The sequence below is a fragment of the Henckelia pumila genome, chromosome 4 (genome assembly GCF_033568475.1).
Source record: "Henckelia pumila isolate YLH828 chromosome 4, ASM3356847v2, whole genome shotgun sequence".
Taxonomy (NCBI): domain Eukaryota; kingdom Viridiplantae; phylum Streptophyta; class Magnoliopsida; order Lamiales; family Gesneriaceae; genus Henckelia; species Henckelia pumila.
The window spans coordinates 53,588,867-53,612,432 of NC_133123.1; the positions used below are offsets into that span (position 1 = coordinate 53,588,867).

General features: G+C 40.9%; 1 pseudogene; it reads right to left on the reverse strand.

The window, feature by feature from the left end:
• Positions 1-15,253: 15,253 nt before the first annotated feature.
• The window catches only part of LOC140861020 (uncharacterized), a 35,797-nt pseudogene continuing 27,484 nt past the window's right edge, over positions 15,254-23,566 (reverse strand).

Sequence of the window (23,566 nt, forward strand, 5' to 3'; positions counted from 1 at the left end):
CAAGTACACATACAAAACAAAGAAACAGCCGGATAACTGGTGAGAAAGACATTCCCAGTAAAAGCAACATAACAATTTATACAACAATCAACATGCTTTCAATGCAAAAATTAAATTAATAACAACGTAATGAATGCATGTCTTTTAAACCGGGATATCAATTCTGATAAACGAGGGATTGCTGCTGTGCTTTTGGGATCCCGAGGATAAGATCACGTAACAACTCACCAACCCTCCCAATCGAGGTGGTGCCACGTATCCCACTCCTCTAGACTTTGAGCAACCATAATGAGTATGCTAGCACTAGGCGAAATACTACAACCTAGGTCACTCAATCATAGTTCCCAAACGTCTAAACAAAAAGGGCGGTTCTGCCCGCTGAAAACAAGATTGGCTCAAGATGAATGTATAACATAAATATAACACATAAGTCATTTAACAAAAGCCAATACAATCAAACAAGACACAAGTTCCTCATGCTAGAACAAGTGTAAATGCAAGTATGTGATTTCAAAGGGAAAACTCGAGAACCACAGTCCCGAGTATGCTATCCCGCTACGATGACTGCTTTTACCTTTCAATGCAGTAGCTTCCAACTCTGGATACGCTACAAAAGAGACTGTATCAACAACTATACAATCTAACAACAACAAGGCAATGGTTCAAGGAAATGCTCTATACCGTTCTTTGTTCAAATCTCGGAAACGATCAAACAGCTGCTAACTCTGGGCTTGATACCTCCAAACGAATCTGTATGGAGACAAATGAATGATCAATAACCAAGATCAACTTATAAGCCAAGTTCCAACAACTCAAAAATGGTTCAAAATCCCCAAAACTCAAACCGACGGCATAACGGCTATAACTGAACAAATTGGCAACGCAGACGACAGTTCAATACCGATAACAACTCAATTCAATGCTAATACAACAACAACAAGACAAACCCAACAAATCTCAAAACTCACATTTTCGAAAATAGCTTCCAAAAATCATAACAATTCCGAACGTCGCTCTATTTCAAAACCGACAGATAATAAACGATCAGAACTCTGTCAAGAACAACATACTCGAATCTAGAACGATTCTAACAACATCCAAAAACTAGAATGTATCGGATCAAAGAAGAACTTACGATATAACAGAGCTCTCACTGCAGTGATCGATAATCTGCCTTCAGAAATAATTTCCAACGGACGGATCGAGCCCGGGATGAAATCACAAAGCTCAATAGCTCAAAAGTGGCGTCTACATTGGAGGAGGCGTGCTAGAGGAAGGAGAAGAAAGCTTTTCCAATCAAATCCAAGTGTAGATAATATATAAAAATCAATATTTGCGTTTTAGTCCCTGAAATTTCAAAAATTTGCAAAAAGGACCCTAATCAAAATCAAACCAGCTCGAGAACTCTGTAATCTTTGATTAACTCAAATAAACTCATTTAAGATAAAAACGGGGCATTACAACGTCATTCGGAGCTGCATTGGCTTGATCCTCTGTCAAGGCAAACACCCTCGCCTGCTGTCGTGGAGGTTGGTTCTGGTTCTGATTACCTACCTGACGATTCTGTTGCTGAGGCGGAAAAGAATGGACTGCAGAAGTTGATCTCTCGGGCTGAGCTGGAGGTCGTGAAGAACTGCCGCTCTGAGCTCTATCGGATCCTCGCTGAGGACAGACTCTAGCAAAATGACCCGGCTGCTGGCAGATGTTGCAACTACCAAACACGCCTCGACACTGATCACTCGGGTGACGTCCTCCACACTTGCTGCACGAAGCTCCAGAAAACCCAGAATTCTGTCCAGAACTGAACTGTCTAGAGCCACTGGAACTCGATGAACTATTACCAGACTTCTTGAAATTCTTCCCCTTCGGCCGATACTGATCTCGCCTGTTTCTACTACTGTTGCCTCCATTAACCCTCTGAGACTGATTCGACTGCGGAGAAGGTTGGTACTGATACTGAGACTGCTGAGGCTGAAACTGAATAGGCTGATTCTGAAAGGACCTCTGTTGCGGCTGTGGAGCTACTGATTACCTCATTGCATCAAGAATCCGGCTTCGGCTCCCTTTGCTTGATCCATAGCATCAGCAAAGTTGTTGGGTCTTCCGGTATTGACCAAGGTAAATATCTCAGGGTTCAAGCCATTGATGAAATGGTCGGCCTTGGCTTCCTCGTTATCTGCAACATGAGGTGCAAACCTCAAGAGACTGTCAAATTTGCTCACATAGTCCTCAATGCTCAAGTTCCCTTGTTTCAGATTTGCAAATTCGGCACCCTTTTCCTTTCGATACGAGACATGAAAGAAACTCTTATAGAATTCAGTCTTGAACAAGCTCCAAGTGATGGCGGTGCCTCGGTTCTCATTCGCTCTCTTGGTTGTGGTCCACCAATTCTTAGCAACACCCTGCAACTGATGACTGACTAACCTGATCCTGCGGTCATCGATATAGTCGAGGGAATCGAAGAGCTCATCCATTTCATCTAGTCAACTTTCACAAGAAACGGAGTTCTCGGTACCCGTTAAAGTAGGCGGTCGGAAAGATCGGAATATCTTCAGTAGAGTCTCCATCGGGGTTGCAGTTGCATCAAACTGATCCACTCCGGTACTATCCTGATCATTCGGAGGAGTTATAACTGGCGGCGGATTCTCAGTAGAAGGAGGAGTCAAAGGTGTTTGATTCCTTCTCAAAGATCGTCGAGGTGTCATCTGATAACAAAGGTTAGGACACAATATCTCAACTCAAACTCAATCTCAACCTCAAATCCTAGGTATCCAAAACTCTGCTCTGAGAACCCAAGAATCTCAATGATATTCGCTAACAGATAATAGCACATAATTCATGCTTTATAAATTAAATCACAACTCATGTAATTCAATTAATTCAAGAATCGATAAAGCATGCTCGCACGTATTTAAAGTAATCATTTAAATTAAACAATCACATGCGAGAATTCAATTCATGCGGACTCGATCTACCCACTCACTCTAGTTCAAATCCAAGAATCTTATCGCTCTGATACCACTTAATGTGAGACCCCGTTTCTAATCCTCTAATAACGAATTAAATAAAATCGAACACGAGAGCCAATATAAAATCGAATCAAATTTTTTTTTTTAAAAGAACTCACGCGTGCCCGCGCATGCCCCTCGGCCGCCAAGCGCGCCCGCTCGTCAAGTCGCGCACCTGTGCATAGTCCTCAGCCGGCCACGCATGCCCGCGCGACATGGACGCGCGCCTGCGCATAGCCCTCGGGTTGCTGAATCCTAGGCAAGGAAAAATTGACTCTACAAGCTCAAAATGATAATCTAAACAACCAAGGTTCCAATAATATCTTAAACATGAAATAAGGCGTTCGAAACACCAACAAAACGATGTTTAACAATACAAGTTCGACGGTAGTAATCGTTCGACTAAACAAAATAGAATACAAGTCCAAAAGCAACCCTACGATATACGAAGCCTCACTTCTATCATCTCACCCCAAGCTAACCCAAACGACTAGGTCCAGCTCCTGATGCTCCTGTTGCCAAGTACACATACAAACAAAGACAACTGCTGGATAAACTGGTTAGAAATATAATTTCTAAGTAAAAGAGACAGGCATGCAATATCAAGTAAACACCTCAGATTGAAATGTAGTAATCAGTAACAAATCAAAATGAGAATGAATGAATGCATGACTTCAAAACTCGGGACTATCAAATTAGATAATCGAAATATCAATCGTTATTTGGTTGGGATCCTGGGGCCAAGTCCTCACAACAACACACCGACACACCCATTCGGGGTGGATGTCGTTCAACTCAACCCCTAGACTTCAGAGCAACTATAAGAAGTATTCTGGCAATTGGAAAAACTCAAAATCCAAAGCCACTTCAATATAGCTCCCTAAATCGTCTAATTTCAAAACGAATCAAATTCATTCAAGCAAATAAACATGTAGTATGTGATTTTCGGGAATTCAAGAATAAGTCGATCTCGAGTATTTGTTCCCATTCATTTCATTGTCGACTTTTACCTTTTTCTCGAAGCTTCAATCAATCCTGTCAAACAAGAGACAACTTGATTCAAACTCTAAACAATTCGAAACTCAAAGTCGATAAATCAAACAATCTATACCGTCTTCCAACTCTTCGATTGGTAACCGATCTCCAAGTCCTCCAATTCCAATCTCTAATCAACTGTCAAAACATCGAGACATGGATTCGATATCAACTCGGAGTTCAAACTCAATCAAATTCGATATACAAATCAAACCGAACCAAAACCGATAACTCAAACTTGATATCGACGGCATAACGGCTATAAACTAACTATCCGGAAAATACAAACCATCCAACAACATCACAATAACTCAATCATCATCACAATCCATCAAAACAACTCAAATCCAATCTCAATCAAAATCACCATTTTCAAAAATATGCCTCTAAAATCATATAAAATCCAAACTTCGTTCTTTTTCCAAACCGACTTCGAATACACGATCTATACTAGCTCAAGAATGACATACTCCAAAATTATCAAATTTTGACAACTCAACAAAATCAAAGTTCAAGAGATCAAAGCAAAACTTACGTCTAAACGGAGCCCTCGTTGTGGTGATCGTGAATCTCAACTCGGAAATGAAATCTAACGGTCGGATCGAGCGAATCGAGCGGAGAGAAAGCTTGAAATGGCGTCTCCCGTGGCTTCTTCAGTACGTACGAAATGGGAGGAGGAGGGAGAGGGATGGAGAGTAAAGTGATGGGGGGAAAGGCAACTTGCAAGGATAATATATAAAAATCCCACTTTTGCATTTCAGTCCTTTATTTCTCCAATCTTGCAAAGTAACCCCCTGATAAATACCAAAACGATCCTCAATCACTAAAAAAACTCTGATTATCTCGATTAAACTCAATTATAATAAAATCGGGGCATTACACTAGACGAACACCCACTCTGAGCTCTATCTCTATTACGTTGAGGGCACACCTTCGAGAAATGTCCCGGTTGCTGACAGGTGTTACAATTACCGAAGACTCCCACACATTGATCCGGTGAGTGTCTTTCCCCACACTTGCTACAGTACAAGGATGATGATCCAGAGCTCTGTCCTGAACCAAACTGTCGGGAACCACTGGAACTAGACGAACTATTCCCCTGCCTTTTGAACTGTTTACCTCTTGCCTTGTACTAATCCTTTCTGTTTCCCCCACTGCTACCACCTTCATACCTCTGCTGCTGGATCTGATGCTGCGATGGCTGATTCTGATACTGAGATGGTGGGTTTTGATACTGCCTCTATTGCTGAGGTGCTACCTGGTTACCTCTTTGCCTCCACAAGCCTGCTTCTGCTCCCTTTGCGTGATTCATGGCATCCGTAAAGTTGTTAGGACTGTTGGTGATAACCAACGTGAAGACGTCGGGCTTCAACCCATTGATGAACTGATCTGCCTTAGCTTCTTCATCCCCGGCAATTAGCGGCGCAAAACGCAACAGACTATCAAACTTAGCCACGTACTCTTCAATGTTCAGATTCCCTTGCTTCAGATTTGCAAACTCTGCTCCCTTATCCTTACGATACGAGATAGGGAAAAACCGCTTATAAAACTCATATTTAAAAAGAGTCCAAGTAACCTCTGTACCTCTACTCTCAAATGCTTTCTTTGTCATGATCCACCAGCTCTTAGCACCACCACGCAGCTGATGAATTACTAACCTGATTCGGCGGTCATCTGTGTAGTCAATGGAATCAAACAACTGATCCATATCATCCAACCAATTCTCACAGTCAACTTGGATTTTCTGAACCCATCAACAACGGCGGATTGAATGACTGAAACCTCTTCAACAAGGTTTCCATAGGAGTCGCTGAAGCATCCAACTGATCAACTTCAGTGCTAGCTTGCTCAGTCATAGGAATAACTGGCGGTGTGTTTCTGTTTATCACTCGACGAGGACCCATCTGATAATCAAAGGTTAGGACACGAGATATCTCAATCGCTACAATCAGTGCCCTTACAACCGCTTGGAATACAGGATACCAGTCGATAACAGAAACAGTTATATCTCAAGTAGATCATGCTTTATAAATTAAATCACATAACCATGTAATTCAATAATTCTCAATAATAAAGCATGCTCGCATGGAATTAAGTACACAATTAAAATAATTCAAACACATGCAAGGAGCCAATACATGCAGACTCGATCTACCCGCTCACTCTAGTTCAACCAAGAATCTTAACGCTCTGATACCACTTAATGTGAGACCTCGGTTCTAAACAACTAATCTCGGCTTAAACAAAAATTAAGCATACAAGATCCAAGACCAAATTGAGAAAGAAATTATTTTTTTTTAAAGGGGTTGCACTCGGGCGGGCAAAAACTGCCGCTCGAGCGCGCCCTAAACTCCAGCGCTGCTGGATTACTCGAATTGGGGTGCGCTCGGGCTGCTAAAAACTGCAGCTCGGGCGCCCCCCCTGCAGCAAAAATAGAACAGAGCAGAAAAGCATGGCATCTCAAACTAAAAGTTATTCCATACATCAAACTCAAATTCATGCATTAAAAACATAACTTCTCCAGTTATTACATGAAATGCTAACGTTGATCAACTACGAACCAGTCTATCACATGCAACATAAGACTCGCATAATCGATACAACATAAAAAACGAAGTTCGAGATCTAAACATGTTCTACTATAACAAGATAAACATATTGACACGACTTCTAAACCGGGTCTCACTTCTACAACTTTCCCTCGGAGCTAACCATGCCTCTTCTGACTTGTTCCTGCCCCACCTGTTGCCAAGTACACATACAAAACAAAGCAACATCCGGATAACCGGTGAGAATGATAATCCCATTAAAAAAACAACATATCAAGTAATACAACAATAAACATGCTTTCAAGACAACAACGAAATCAATAACGACGTAATGAAATGCATGTCTTTAAACCGGGATATCAAATCTGATAACGAGGGATTGCTCCTATGCTTTTGGGATCCCGAGGTTGAGATTACGTAACGACTCACCGACTCACCCAATCGAGGTGGTGCCACGTATCCCACTCCTCTAGAATTTGAGCAACTATAATGAGTATGTTAGCACTAGGCGAAACGACTACGACCTAGGTCACTCAATCATAGTTCCCAAACGTCTAAACAAAAAAGGCGGTTCTGCCCGCTGAAAACAAGATTGGATCAAGATGAATGCATAACAAAAACATAAAACATAGCCATATAACAAAAGCTCAATCAAAACAACAAAACACAAGTTCCTCATGCTAGAACGAGTGTAGATGCAAGTATGTGATTTTAAGGAAAACTCGAGAACCAACTGTCCCGAGTATGCTATCCCGCTATCGATGTCTTCTTTTAACTTTCAATGCAGTAGTTCCAACTCTGGATAAGCTACAACAAAAGGTTTAATAAACAACTAAACAATCCAACAACAAAGGCAACAGTTCAAGGTAATCTCTTTACCATTCTTTGTCCAACTCTTGACGAACAAAGCTGCTAACACGGGCTTGAAAAACTCCAAACGAATCTGTTCAGATACAAATCAAATATCAATACCATGATCGGCTTACAAGCCAAGTTCAACAACTCAAAAATGGTTCGAAATCCCCAAAACTCAAACCGACGGCATAACGGCTATAAACTGAACAAACCGGAAACGTAGACAGCAGTTCAATACTGATATCAACTCATATCAAAGCCAATACAACCAAAACAAGGCAAACCCAAAAAATCTGAAAACCATAATTTTCAAAAAAGGCTTCCAAATATCATAACAAATCCGAACGTCGCTCTAATTCAAAACCGAAAGATAATAAACGATCAGAACTCTGTCTAGAACAACATACTCGAATCTCGAACGATTCTAACAACATCCAAAAACTAGAATGTATCCGATCGTAGAAGAACTTACAATCTAACAGAGCTCTCACTGCAGTGATCGATAATCTGCCTTCAGAAATAAATTCCAACGGCCGGATCGAGCTCGGACTGAAATCTGGAAGCTTGGAAATGGTTGGAGCCGTCTTCAATGGAGCTCATGGTTAGGAGGAGGAAGATGAAGACTTTTCCAATCAATTCCAAGTGTAGATAATATATAAAATCCAATAATTGCGTTTTAGTCCTTGAAAAATCCAATTTTTGCAAAATGGACCCTGATCAAAATCAAGTCGGCTCGTGAACTCTGTAATCTCCGATTAACTCAAATAAACTCATTTAAGATAAAAACGGGGCGTTACAAGTGTCAATAAGTACAAGAGCACTTGTCGGATGGATGGTTCTTCCCACAGTGATCACACTTGTCCTTTTTTTCGAAACGGACAATACCAGCAGAGCCAGAGGAAGAATAAGTAGATCCAGACTTCTTGAAAGATTGGGCACGGGGACCCAAAGAACTTGCAGGTCTTTACTGAGAGAAAGACCTGTTCCGCCGAATGCTGTCCTCTGCCTGGTGACAACAGCTCACCAAACCCTCGTAGGACATGTCTTCGCCAACTGCCACACGGTCATGGATCTCAGGGTTAAGGCCCTGAAGGAACAGATTGTACTTCATCCCAGAGCTGTCAGCAATCTCGGGGCAATAGGATAGCAGATCAAAGAAATTCTTCTGATACTCATCAATAGACATGGCTCCCTGTCGCAGACTCAGTAGCTCACCCGCCTTTGACTAACGGAGTGCAGGAGGAAAATACAGCTTCTGAAAAGCTGTGCGGAACTCGGCCCAGGTGGCCACTCCACTCGCCACAATAAAAGGTGTAGAAGTAAACCTCCACCACCTGCGCGCACGTCCATCCAGAAGATAACCCAGGGTCTCCATCTTCTGCTCCTTGGTGCATTGGAAAGTCTGAAAAGTCATCTCCATGCGGTCTAACCAGTTCTCCGCATCCTCCGGAGACTCACCCCAACCAAGGGCTTAGGTGCCATCTGTAAGAATCAACGAACACTGAAACGTTCCTCATCTCGATGTTGATGGTGGCGTTCCCGACGAGGCTCCCGGTAGGCATCACCCCAACGCTTACCAATACTGCCATGAGAACTCTGGTCGTCACGATCTGCCATCTACAAAATTAACCTAACGGTTATCTTTATGTAGAATCTAAATCCCAAGAATACTTTGCATGCTCTGATACCATAAATGTAGTGACCCTTACCTGTATCACCTACTAAATAGAACTTAGGCATTCAATTAACTTAATTAAATGGATATCAGAATAAAACTGCGGAAACCATAAACACTATACAACACCAAGGCAAGGAATATGTAAATAACCAAATATTATACAACCAGATCGAACAACTGTATCAATCCAATAACAACAGAATAAAACCTAGACGAAGCTCCAGCTGGCCAACAATTGCCTAACCCCTCTTGGATCCACCCGCCTTGTCCAATCGCAAACCTGCCCCATGGAATAGGGTGTCCAAAAACACAGAGTACGAGACGTGATCATAAAACGCTCAGTACGAGAGTATGAGTATACATGCATGAAAAGTGAACTCCCTATAAACTCGAGGTCAAGGATCAGATATCAGAGATAGATCGGGCCATGGTATGTAGCACGTTGTGCCGTCACTTCAGGAGGTGGCTCCCATACCAAATTACCAGTGGATATGCCGGACCCAAATCGATGGAAGTCCAACCACTAACAGGATAGGGAAAAACCCTACTAACAGACATCTCAAAGGAGATAGCTCAGTATGCAAATGAATGCAGCATAAATCAATGACATATAAACCATGCAGTCACATAATACATGCATACTCAGTCAGGATATCTCGAACAGTACTTTCGTACCTCAAATCAGTGCAAGCTCTACCAACTCTAGGTCCACGCCTATAGTCTGCTCTACACTGCCAAATGATACTACTATCATTATAGCGCTCTAAAAGCCTTAACTAAGCTATTGCATACTCCTAAATATTTATAGGAAACAAAAGTTATACCTTCGTCCGTCGTTAGCCCTTTGATGTCGATGCCTCCTGAACTTGGGCACAACTCCGCTACGACTATCGAACGCCTCGACGACTCTCGGGTCAAGCCTGGGAAGGCTAGAACAACTCAAATACGACTAGAGTAGAGAGGAAATCAGGAATTGGCAATTGAAAGTAAATTCTCGGCCTTCTATTTATAGACAACTATTGGAGCCTTCGATCCTCGATCGGAACGTTCGAACATCGATCGAAACGTCCGATCCTGCCATCGGAGCTTTCAAAGATCCTGATCTGCCACGTGTCAAAATATCACTTATTGACTTCGGATAGGGGTGATCGGAGCTTCCGATCCTGCATCGGAGCTTTCGATCCTGCCACACGTCATGCCTGACGTAATACCATCGGAGCTTCCGAACTCACCTTCGGAGCTTCCGAACTCTTCCCAAGTAATAATGATTAATTCCTTAATTACTGGTTTTTGTTACGGGCTACTACACTCAAGGAGGATGAACAAGCTAGTTGGAGAGGGCATGTTTGATATGTCTGATATTAACTCTCTACCTACTTGTGAGTCCTGCCTAAAAGGAAAAATGACTAAATCTCCTTTCAAAGGAAAACCAGAGCGTAGTCAAAATCTGTTGGATTTGATCCATACAGATGTTTGCGGTCCATTTAGTATTGGTACTAAATTTGGTCACACCTACTTCATTACCTTTACTGATGATTATTCTAGGTATGGGTATTTATATTTGATAAAATATAAGTCTGAATAATTTGAAATGTTCAAAGAATTCAAGGCTGAAGTAGAAAATAAACTAGGTAAAAGTATTAAAGCACTTCGATCTGATCGAGGTGGAGAATATTTAAGTACCGAGTTTTTGGACTATCTAAAAGAGAATAAGATTCTCTCTCAGTGGACTCCTCCTATGAGACCTCAGCTTAATGGTGTTTCGGAGCGTCGCAATCGAACTTTGTTGGACATGGTTCGATCCATGATGAGCTTCACTGAGCTCCCACCTTCGTTTTGGGGCTATGCGCTTGAAATGACGGTATTGTTGTTGAACAATGTCCACACTAAAGCAGTGGATAAAACTCCATACGAGTTATGGAATGGAAAAGCTCCTAAGTATTCGTACTTAAGGATTTGGGGATGTCCTGCTTACGTGAAGCGGATAGTGGGAGATAAGTTGGATAGTCGATCCACCTTATGCTATTTTGCAGGGTATCCAAAGAATTCAATCGGATATTATTTCTATCATCCTACTGAAACAAAAGTGTTTGTTTCGAGGAATACCACCTTCATGGAGAAGGAGTTCTTACTTGATAAGAAAGGCAAGATGATGGAACTCAAAGAAATTCGAGAAGAACTCGAGATACAAAATAACGATCCCACACCTCAGGAACCATTAAACGACACGCCTCTTTCTAGAAGATCCGAGAGGACTTCTAGACCTCCTATTCGATATGGTCTACTTTTTGAAGGGGATCAAAATGAACCCGACATTGGATTTGATCCAAGAAACTTCAAGGAAGCAATTTCTGATGCAGATTCGAATTTATGGCTTGAAGCTATGCAGTCAAAAATAGACTCGATGCATACAAACCAAGTTTGGTCTTTAGTAGATCCTCCCGATGGAATTGTTCCAATAGGGTGTAAATGGATCTACAAGAGAAAACTTGGGCCTGATGGTAAGGTACTGACCTACAAGGAATGATTTGTCGCAAAAGTTTATACTCAAAGACAAGGAGTTGACTATGATGAAACCTTTTAACCAGTCGCAATATTCAAGTCCATAAGAATCCTTATTGCCATAGCAGCTTGGTATGACTATGAGATATGACAAATGGATGTGAAGACTGCATTTCTTAATGGAAAAAATTAAGGAATAAATCTATATGATGCAGCCCGAGGGATTCACATCCATGGGAAGCGAGCATAAGGTATGCAAGCTTCAAAGATCAATTTATGGTCTCAAACAGGCATCAAGAAGTTGGAACCAGAAATTTGATGAAACAATAAAGGATTTTGGTTTCATCAAGAACCCGGAGGAACCATGCGTGTACAAGAAAGTAGTTAAGGATGCTGTGGCATTCTTAGTACTTTATGTTGATGACATCCTACTCATTGGGAATGATGTAGGGATGTTGCAGTCAACAAAGATATGGTTATCAAGTAGATTCTCGATGAAGGATTTGGGTGAGGCGTCCTATATTCTAGGAATACAGATCTATAGAGATAGATCTAAGAGAATGATAGGACTCACTCAAGCAACCTACATCGACACCATATTGAAAAGGTTTTCTATGGATGAGTCCAAGAGAGGACATCTACCTATGTGTCATGGAGTTTCTCTATCCAAGTCTATGTCTCCCAAGACTGACGAAGAGATAGATAAAATGACACACATACCATATGCATCAGCCATAGGTAGTATCATGTATGGGATGATATCTACCAGACCGGATGTAGCCTTTGCTCTGAGTGTCACGAGCAGATATCAGGCCAATCCCGGTCAAATGCATTGGAAAGTTGTGAAGGATATTCTAAAGTACTTGAGAAGGATTAAGAATATATTTATGGTTTATGGAGGAAGAGAATTGAAATTGGAAGGCTATACCAACTCTAGATTTCAAAGTGACGTGGATGACTCGAAGTCAACCTCTGGATTTGTATTCATGCTCAATGACGGTGCTGTCTCTTGGAAGAGTTCCAAGCAGGACACCACAGCGGATTCCACCACTGAGGCAGAATACATTGTAGAATCAGCTGCTGCAAAAGAGGCTGTTTGGATGAGGAATTTTGTCCAAGAGTTGGGCGTAATTCCTGAAACTGTTGGTCCAGTCCCGGTGTACTGTGACAACACTGGTGCCGTTGCTCAAGCAAAGGAACCAAGGTCTCATCAAAGATCCAAACACATACTGAGAAAATACCACATCATCCGAGAGATCGTGAAAAGAGGAGACATCACTGTCGAGAGAGTGGCCTCTACAGACAATATCGCTGATCCACTTACTAAGCCCTTTCCAGGACCATTGTTTGACAAATATCGCGAAGCAATGGGATTATGTAGTATGACTAGTTGGCTTTAGGGCAAGTGGGAGATTGAAAGAGTGGGTGCCCGGTTAGCCAACTTGTGGCTAAGGGATTTTATAACTCTATGTATAAACAATCTTTTGTTTAATATAATTTACACTTTTTATAATTGCATTTACTTTATCTTTTATCATGTTATTATGTTGTGACGTATTATACGATGTTTGGATAAAGACCTTGAATATACTATAGTGTAAGTAAGATGAGATAGTGAATAAAGAGAGATCACTATCATGAGACACATCTTATGAGCACTGTATATTCTAAACAGTTCCTAGTCAATTGAGCCGTCTGCAAATAAGGATAAGGATCGCTCGAGATTGAGACTAGCATTTGCGATGTCGAGTTCACGTTTCATTGGTATGGAACATAGAGATGTTCAAAGCATGCAAATGGATATTCATATGATGAATGATCGAACTACCCTATTCGGACTTTCCAAGTGGTTATTATTAATTAAGTGGATATGTCCGCGGTTTTGGTTGTACACCATTAGTCCTTATTACTTGAAACATCATGGAGACTCTATATGCTAATTGAAACATCCTAAAACTACTGCTGAATTTTTTTTTTTTAAAACTCTCTGATAATAAAATAATGAATAAAAATATATATATGCCCATACATATATATATATATAATACTTAAAAATAACTTTACTTAATTTAAAATACAAATACACAAAAAAATACAATAAAGGTACACGCATGCAATTAAATACTTAAAATTAATTACTAAATAATATTTCATAAGAATTTCATAATAAAATTCTTAAATAATATTTCTTTCACAAAAATTCATGAAAACTTAGAAAATAAATACTCAAATCTAAATTTCATGCACATACTAAAAATCCATAATAATAAAACATATGCGGAAATAAACGTTCTACTCTCAAAACATCAATATCATAAATGAGCTATGGTCACGGGTACTAGCTGCCTGGATACTCATACACACTCGCCGCCAGTCGGAAACACATTAACTTCATTGACATTTTGCTCACCTGCACTATTTAAATCTAGTGAGCCTAGAGACTCAGCACGTTCTATCCTTACATAACAAAATGAAACCACACACAAGCACACATCATATAAAATACGTGAATATAAATATACGTGCATGATCTTAAAATATATATGCATATAAACATAAATAAATAATTATAATGCTTCATCATCATGCTAAACATAAACATCATATTTAATGAATCTCATAAAATGTCTTATCATAATTTTTTTTTAGTTCTCAACAGGTCGTATCCATGTCGGTGGCATCATACTAAGCGATTGATCAATCTATAAACCAACATACGCGGCGGTGGGGTTTCCACCTCTGTGCTGCTACTTCACCAGCCCTCTCAGCTGGATCCATAAGCTCATCATACTTATACATCATTAGGAAGGTCACCGGGCCCAGGTATCCCGGCCTCCAACCACATCACTTTCCACCTTCACTTCAACTTCCATAAAAATATTTTCCATAACATGCTCTTAAACTTATCATGAAAATTTTTAATGATGCATGAACTTAAAATTCTCATTTATTTCTTTATTTCATAAAAATTTGTCCGTAATTATATATTTAATTTATTTTCTTAAAAATCATACTTATATATCTAATAAAAATGCATGCATGTGTTAAATATATATTTACGAACGTTTATTTTTCCAAGAACTTGTTCGAGCTGCTGACCACTTGACTTAAACCCATAAATTCCTAGACTGACCCAATAAGCATTAAGCCCAACATGACCTGACCCATCAATTCTCATGGACCCCCAGGTCCATGGCAAACTAATGGGCTCACTTAAAACATTAATTAAGCCCATTTAAATTGCTTAACTCAATATTAATTTAATAATTATTAATTATCTCATTAACTCTTAGTCCGACCCATTAACCTAAAAATTAGCCCATTAAATTACTAAATCCAACACGACTTGGCCCAATAATTCTTATGGATCACACGGCCCATGAAAAATTAGTGGGCTCACCTCAATAATTAATAAAGCCCATTAAATTAGTCCAATTAATTAATTAATCAAGATCAACCCATCAATTAACTACTTAAACTCTTAATTAATTAAAATAAGAGACCCAAGCCCAAATAATAAAATCTAGACCCGGACTAAAAATATTTTGACCCATCAAGACTTGACCCAACCCGGACCCGGACACAAAGACCCGAGCCCGGCTCACTTGAAACCATAGAACCCGACCCTAACCTATCCTCAAACCACGTTGCGGCAGCTGCCGCCTTAGCCCCTTAAACACCTTGCTCCGGCCACCACCGACCAAAGCTCCGGCACCTGGACCACCCCAGGGTGCAGGTGAAATCCCAGCCTGGGGCCTGTCTCGAGCCAAGCCCTGCATGGCTCGGCCACAGCCCCTAAATCCCAAGAAAACCCCACGCAGCCCCTCCCATGGAACAGCCCTTACTCCCCTTAACTTTCTGACCAGCTCCGGCCACCCATGGCCAGAGCTCCGACACCTGGACCACCCCAGGGTCTAGCTACAACCCCTGGACCAGACCTGGCTCGAGCCAAGCCTTGCATGGCTCGGCCAAGGCCCCTAAACCCCATGCAACCTGCGCAGGCCCCTTTTCTGGACAGCCCATGATAATTTGCATGTTCCAACCAGCTCCGGCCACCAAAGGCTAGAGCTCCGGCACCTGGACCACCCCAGGGTCCAAGTGCATTCCTTGGACCAGGCCTGGCCCGAGCCAAGCCTTGCATGGCTCGGCCAATGCCCATAAACCAGACAGCTCCCTCTGCCCGCCTAGCTGCTGTCCCAGCCCCTTTTCCCTTGGTTCCAGCCCTTCCAGCCGTGAACCACCTTGCCTAAACCGACCCCTATGAACCCACCTAGACCCATGAATGATCATCTAGCAGTTCGAACCAAGCCATGTCCAGAAATCGTGCAAAACCGAGCCATGAAGTGCAAAAACGTGAGGAACATGCATGAACTTTAATGTTTTTTTTTCTAGATCATAACACATGCAATATCAGATCTTGTAAGCATAAAATATTTGTAATATGATTTAAATGGTGGCCAAGAATGGATTCGAGACGTGCCTTGATAATTATTTAGACGAAACGACATAAACGACGCGTATCGGGCTCGCCGGGACGAACGGATCTTCTAAATAATCCAAAAACTTTCAAATATCGGCTATGGGGCTGGGAAAACTCTGATGGAACGTGAAAATGGTGGAGAAGATGGTGATGGAGGCGGCTAAGAGGTGAGGCGTGGGTTTGGGTGGGATTTAGGGTATAATATTTAGGATAATCTAGGTTAAATAATTAATAGATAATTAGGATAATTAAATACTCTAATTTTAAAATTTAAAATACATTCTAATTTGCTAAAACTAAGTATATTCCGAAATTATTATTAATGGGATTTTTAAAGCTTAATACAAGTCATTAAAATGACTTATTTTGGGTAAAAACGGACATATAAATATACATATATAAAAATACCATAATTTTCTTAAAATATTACCTTAAAATAATATTATAAGGCTCCTAAAAATCTCATAAAATATTTTGGGTGAAAACTAACATCTCGTCCGTCCACGGTCCCGCCTACGCGATCATAAAATAAACTTTCTCAAATAAATTCATAAATCACATCATACAGATTTAAATGCCGAAACAATATTTAAAACATGCCAGTAAATCACATAATTCACATAATAACATATAAAATTAATTTAACACATTTTCACATTATTCTAAAATTTTTAAACCTCCTAGTTATGCATGCGGATTTACGTGACGAATTTCTGGGCGTTACACTAGTACTGTAATTTGACTCGTTTACCGACTCTATGAGGGTCATCAAGTGTCGGGATTGGGTACAGTTACGACACATATAGGAGTCGATGCTTTGTTGTCAAGGATTCACCACACGCTTGCGAGTGTGGATATCCTATGCGATCTGAGGAGATATTAGTGTGACAAATCTCTGGCCAGAGTACTCGATGTGATTTAGGTTACTTGGTTTCCTAGTAGCACATGCGATGTCACTATATGATCTTTAAGATGCATTGCATAGTTATCGAATCTCGAACGACTCTCGATGTACTAATGGTTGTTGATTCGATTGGGATATATGGATGAAGTGTAGTGACCCTGCATGGTATCACCTACTAACTGGTAACTAATAGCATGCATTAAACTTAATACAACAAAATAACTTAATAGAGTAAAACGTGCAGAAACATAACCATAAATTACATATCAGCTTAGTATAAAAGTGTCAAGCTTATTCATCAGTAGTGATACAACCATATCGAAATACTTAAAAGTAAACATTATACAGCTATATCGAATCCTGCTGTATAAATAACTCCTCAAAGCCTTCTCCCTAATCCTGCCTTGAACCCCCAGCTTCGTCCATCCTGCGACCTGCCCCATGGAATAGGGTGTCCAAGATAACAACTAGGACGTGAGCGCTAACGCCCAGTACATAAACATGAGTAAACATATGTATATAATTGAAAGAGTGGGTGCCCGGTGAGCCAACTTTTGGCTAAGGGCTTTGATGACTCTTTGTATAAACAATCTTTTGTTTAATATAATTTACACTTTTATTAATGGCAATGACTTTATCTTTCTTCATATTGTTATATTGTGATATACTATTGTTGTTTTGATAAAGACCTTGAATATACTCTAGTGTATGTAAGATGTGGTAGAACATGGAGATGTCTATCATGAAACACATCTTATAGTCACTGTATATTCTAAACTGTTCCTAGTCGATTGAGCCATCCGATAATAAGGATAAGGATCGCTCGAGTTTGAGACTAGCATTTGCGATAAAGTCCGCGGTTTTCGTTGTACACCATTAGTCCTTACTACTTGAAACATCATTGAGACTCTATATGCTAGTACTGTGCTTTGACTCATTTACCGACTCTATTGGGGTCATCAGGTGTCGGGATTGGGTACAGTTACAACACATATAGGAGTCGATGCTTTGTTGTCAAGGATTCACCACATACTTGCGAGTGTGGATATCCTATGCGATCTGAGGAGATATTAGTGTGACGAATCTCTGGCCAGAGTACATGATGTGTTTTAAGAAATGGTTTCTTAGTAACACATGCGATGTCACTATTTGATCTTCAAGATGTATTGCATAGTTATCGAATCTCGAACGACTCTCGATATACAAATGGTTGTTGATTCGATCGGGATATATGGATGAAGGGACCGTACTGTACGCTAACCAAAATCTATTGGTTCTTGCAGGCACTATCAGTGATACCTAGGGAATCATGGGGCGATGTTGCTAGGCGCTCTTACCATGATTCGATGGGCAAGTCGGAAATTGTTGTTCCGAGTCACAAGGAGTTGTGAGCCCACGGCTAGCTGTATCCCTGAACCATTGAGGGTCACACAGAGTAATGGATTTTTAATCCCCGTTGAGATAGTTAAATTTAAAGAGTTAAATTTAATGAACAAAGAAGTTGGACTTCTTAATTATGAGTAGAGGAGTAAGATTTCCTAAAATGACATAGGGATGGACATTTTTGGAAACCACTGAATTCGGATTCAGAAAAATTTATCTTGACTTTAAAAGGTGCAGAAATGGTTTCTGTGCACATTGGTGAAATCGGTTTATCAATCGGAGTCACGATAAATTTTATATTAATTTCTGAACATGCGGGCTTTGCTTGTCGGGCTTGAACTTATGACTAATGGGCCCTAAGCTGTTAGTGGCCTACATTATAAATAAGTTATTGCAGTACAGAAATTACACACAACAGGTCACAAAATTTTCGAAAAACCCTAGTCTTTTTCTTCTGAAGTGGCCGCCCCCTTTTCCCCTCTGCTCGGTAAAATCCAGTCTGTGAATTTTGAATTACAGTCTGGTTTAACGGATCAAATTCGTTAATCTCTTCGTAGAAACTTCTGATAGATTTTCTAGTGCAATCTATCAGAGGGATTAAATATCCGTTCGTGGACCTGATTGAAGAACAGTTCGTCCATCAGTTCCAGGGATATACAACAAGAGCAGAGCAATCTGTTGGTGTCCATAATCTCGCTTCGAGATTGGAGGTAAAAATTTATAATAGTTATTTAATTTTTACACACACACAATTTAATCGTAAGGTTGATACCCATTATGGAATCATTCCATATAAAAATTTTAAACTTCCGCTGCACCGGGTATCAATCCTGATTGATCTGATCGCCGCGTTCTCCAACAATAATGCATGCAACATGATGACCGGTAAAGGGTCATCTGAAAAGTCATGCTCAGTACCGGCGCCACATGAGTGCTGCCACCACACGGATCAACCTCTGGGTGCAACCACACTTGTCTAGTACACCAGAGTAGACAGACATAAATGCCCCCGCCGTCGCGGTACTCTCAGTGATAGACTATCGAGTATAGAGTTGAGCGGCTCTATAGTCAGGTATAACAAGGTATAGGCTCAACGTGTATATGCACATTACATATGAATATAGAAAGCGGTAAATCATATATCATGCCATATAATAATGCCAAATAAATGCAACATATAAACATGTATACGTTGGAAATCTTAGTCAATGTGTACGTACCTCTAGGCTAGTTCAAGTATAGTAGGATCCTAGGTTCCAAGCCTATATTCAAAATTTCACCGTATCGCTACATAAATTAAAATAAGCCTTAACTAAGCTATTAAGTACTCCCAAAACTTAAATAGATTCCCGGACCATACCTTCGTTCGTGGATAGCCCATTGGAGACGCTAGTCCTGGATGACTATAACCACAACTTGGTTATTCCAGAACCTCTATTATAACCGATAGGGCCCTCAAGTATATATCTCACACTATATAACTGAAGAAGGAAACTCGGAATTTGTATTTAGAAATGAATCTAGGAAGCCCATTTATAGGCAAAATTTTCGGCCAAGATCGAAACCACCGATCTTGGGATCGGAGCTTCCGATCCAGCTCACGCCTTGCATGCATGACACGCCGGGATCGGAACGTCCGATTCGACGATCGGAGCTTCCGATCTCGCCTTCGATCAACACTTGTCAAAACTTGTAGCTGAGTCATCGGGTAAAGCTGGCAGCCAAAGATCAGAACGTCCGTTCCAGGATCGGAGCTTCCAATCTCGGTGTTTTCGCTGAGCTTCTGAAGTGACTGGGATCAGAGCTTCCGATCTGGGTTCGGAGCTTCCGATCCGGCCCAAAGTCAAAAGCCCAAATTCTCTTCCGAAGTCCAATAACACTCCGAAATTGATTAATTACCAACCATTAATCATGTTTAACATATTATTATCTTAAAATGAGTTCTGGGTTACTACATTCTCCCCACCTTTAGATATTTTGTTCGTGAAATAATATCTAAAGACAAATCAAGATAACAATATGAAATATCAAACTACGTTTTATTACAACAACTGTAATTACAACTACATGATAATCAAAAATACAAAGCAAACAACTCAGGATATTCTGCTTGCATACGACTCTCAGTTTCCCAAGTTGCTTCTTCAACGCCTCGGTGCTGCCACTGTACCATCACAAGTGGTATAGTCTTGTTCCGAAGAACTTTCTCCTTTCTGTCTAATATACGGATTGGTCGTTCAACAAAAGACAGATCTGGCTCTAGCTGAATATCAGTAGACTGAATCACATGAGATTCATCAGCTATATACTGTCGAAGTAACGATACATGAAAAACATTATGTATACTGGAAAGATTTGGCGGTAAAGCCAAACGATATGCAACATCTCCGATCTTTTCCAGTATCTGGAAAGGTCCAATAAAACGAGGAGACAACTTGCCTTTCACGCCGAATCTTATCACCTTCCTGAAAGGTGATACTCGTAGAAACACATATTCACCAGGCTCAAACTGAAGTGGTCTGCGACGAATATTAACATAACATGCTTGTCTATCTTGAGCAACTTTGATCCTATGCTTGATCAAATCTACCTTGTCTACAATCTGCTGCACCAATTTAGAACCCTCGACTTGTCGTTCCCCGACTTCATCCCAGAATAACGGAGTATGACACCGTCGACCGTACAATGCCTCGAAAGTTGCCATATCAATACTACGATGATAACTGTTATTGTAGGCAAATTCGATCAAAGGTAACTGATCCTGCCAAGATAAGCCAAAGTCCATGACAGAAGAACGCAGCATATCCTCCAATGTACGAATCGTCCGCTCTGACTGTCCGTCAGTCTCCGGATGATATGCAGTGCTCAAACTCAGAGTGGTACCCAACGTCTCCTGAAAACTACCCCAAAAACGTGAGGTAAATCGCAGGTCTCTATCACTGACTATGCTTACTGGAATCCCATGCAATCGCACTATAACCTGGATGTATAAACGTGCCATGCGATCATAAGAATACTCCCGGTTATAAGGAATAAAGTGTGCTGATTTCGTCAAACGGTCAACAACGACCTAAATAGCATCACACTGACGTGAATTCATAGGTATGTGGGTAACAAAATCCATAGTTACGTGCTCCCACTTCCATTCGGGAATCTCAAGATTCTGTAATAATCCACCTGGTCATCGATGTTCAGCCTTGACCTGTTGACAAACCAAACATCTCGAAACAAATTGATACACACTCCTCTTCATCCCTTTCCACCAGAATCTAGTTCGCAAGTCCTTATACATTTTCATGCTTCCAGGATGAACTGATAATCGACTCCTGTGAGCTTGAGATAGAATATCGTTCCTGAGCTCCGCAACATTAGGTACAACCACTCGATTAGATAAGCACAATAAAACATCTGCCTGAAAATGAAATCCTGATGTATTAACTCCATTGGCTAAACGTGCCAAACGATGAGTCTTAACATCAGATATCTGAGCATCTCTGATCCGAGAATATAATGCTGGCTCAGACAAAATGGTATACAACCGAATCCCATTTCTCCCTTTCTTGTGCTTGAGCGTAAAACTCAATGAACAGCACTCTTGAATCATATGAGATACTTCACTAGTCTGAAGTGAAGAAAGTCTCACCTGCCAACTCAAGGCATCAGCAGTAAGATTAACAGAACCTGGATGATATTTGATTTCACAATCATAATCCTTCAGAAGATCCATCCAGCGTCTCTCTCGCATATTCAACTCTGCTTGAGTGAATAAATATTTCAGACTCTTGTGATCCGTGAATATCTCAAATTTCTCGCCATAAAGATAATGCCTCCAGATCTTGAGTGCAAATACAATGGCGGCTAACTCGAGATCATGTACTGGATAATTACTCTCATGCTTCTTCAACTGTCGAGAAGCATAGGCAATAACATGTCCATGTTGTATCAGAACACATCCTAACCCCTGACCAGAGGCATCAGTATAGACAACATAACCTCCTGATCCAGAAGGTAAAGCTAGCACAGGTGCAGTAGTAAGACGTCCACGCAGCTCGTGAAATGACTTCTCACAATCCGAGGACCATATGAAGGCAACATCTTTCCGTGTAAGCTGTGTCAAAGGCCTGGCCAACTGTGCAAAATTCTCGATGAACCGACGATAATATTCAGCTAGACCCAAGAAACTACGAATCTCAGCAATCGTCATCGGACGAGACCAGTTTAGCACTGCCTCTATCTTACTAGGATCAACAGATATCCCTTCATTAGAAATCACATGACCGAGAAACACTACCCGATCAAGCCAGAATTCACACTTGCTCAATTTCGCATACAGCTGCTTATCTCGTAACGTCTGTAAAACAATCCTTAAATGTTGTGCATGCTCATCCTTGTCATGAGAATAGACAAGAATATCATCAATGAAGACGATGACAAATCTATCCAAATATTCTCGAAATACCTGATTTATCAGATTCATAAAGACTGCCGGTGCATTCGTCAAACCGAATGGCATCACCAGAAATTCATAATTCCCGTATCTGGTCCTAAAAGCAGTCGTAGAAATATCTGAGTCTCGTACCCGCATCTAGTGGTATCCAGATCTCAGATCTATCTTGGAATAAACAGAAGTACCCTGTAATTGATCGAATAGATCATCAATCCGCGGCAAAGGATACTTATTCTTGATGGTGACACGATTCAACTGCCTGTAATCAATACACAATCGCATCGATCCATCTTTCTTTTTGACGAACAAAACAGGTGCTCCCCACGGAGAAACACTCGGACAAATATATCCCTTATCAAGCAGATCCTGTAACTGCTGTTTCAATTCCCTCATCTCTGATGGTGCCAGACGATAAGGTGCTCGGGATATAGGCGTAGTTCCTAGTACTAGATCAATACCAAATTCAACCTCTCGCACCGGAGGAAAACCAGGAATCTTATCAGGAAATACGTCAGGAAACTCACTGACTACCGGTAACTGATCAATACCCGTACTACTCATGGACATATCAACTGCATAGATATGGTAGCCCTCCCCACCTGACTCCAAAACATGACATGCCTTCAGAGCCAAAACAAGTGGCATCGGAGGTCGCGCACCCTCACCATAAAAATACCAGCTATCACCCTCAGCAGGATGAAACTGTACCAGACGCTGATAACAAT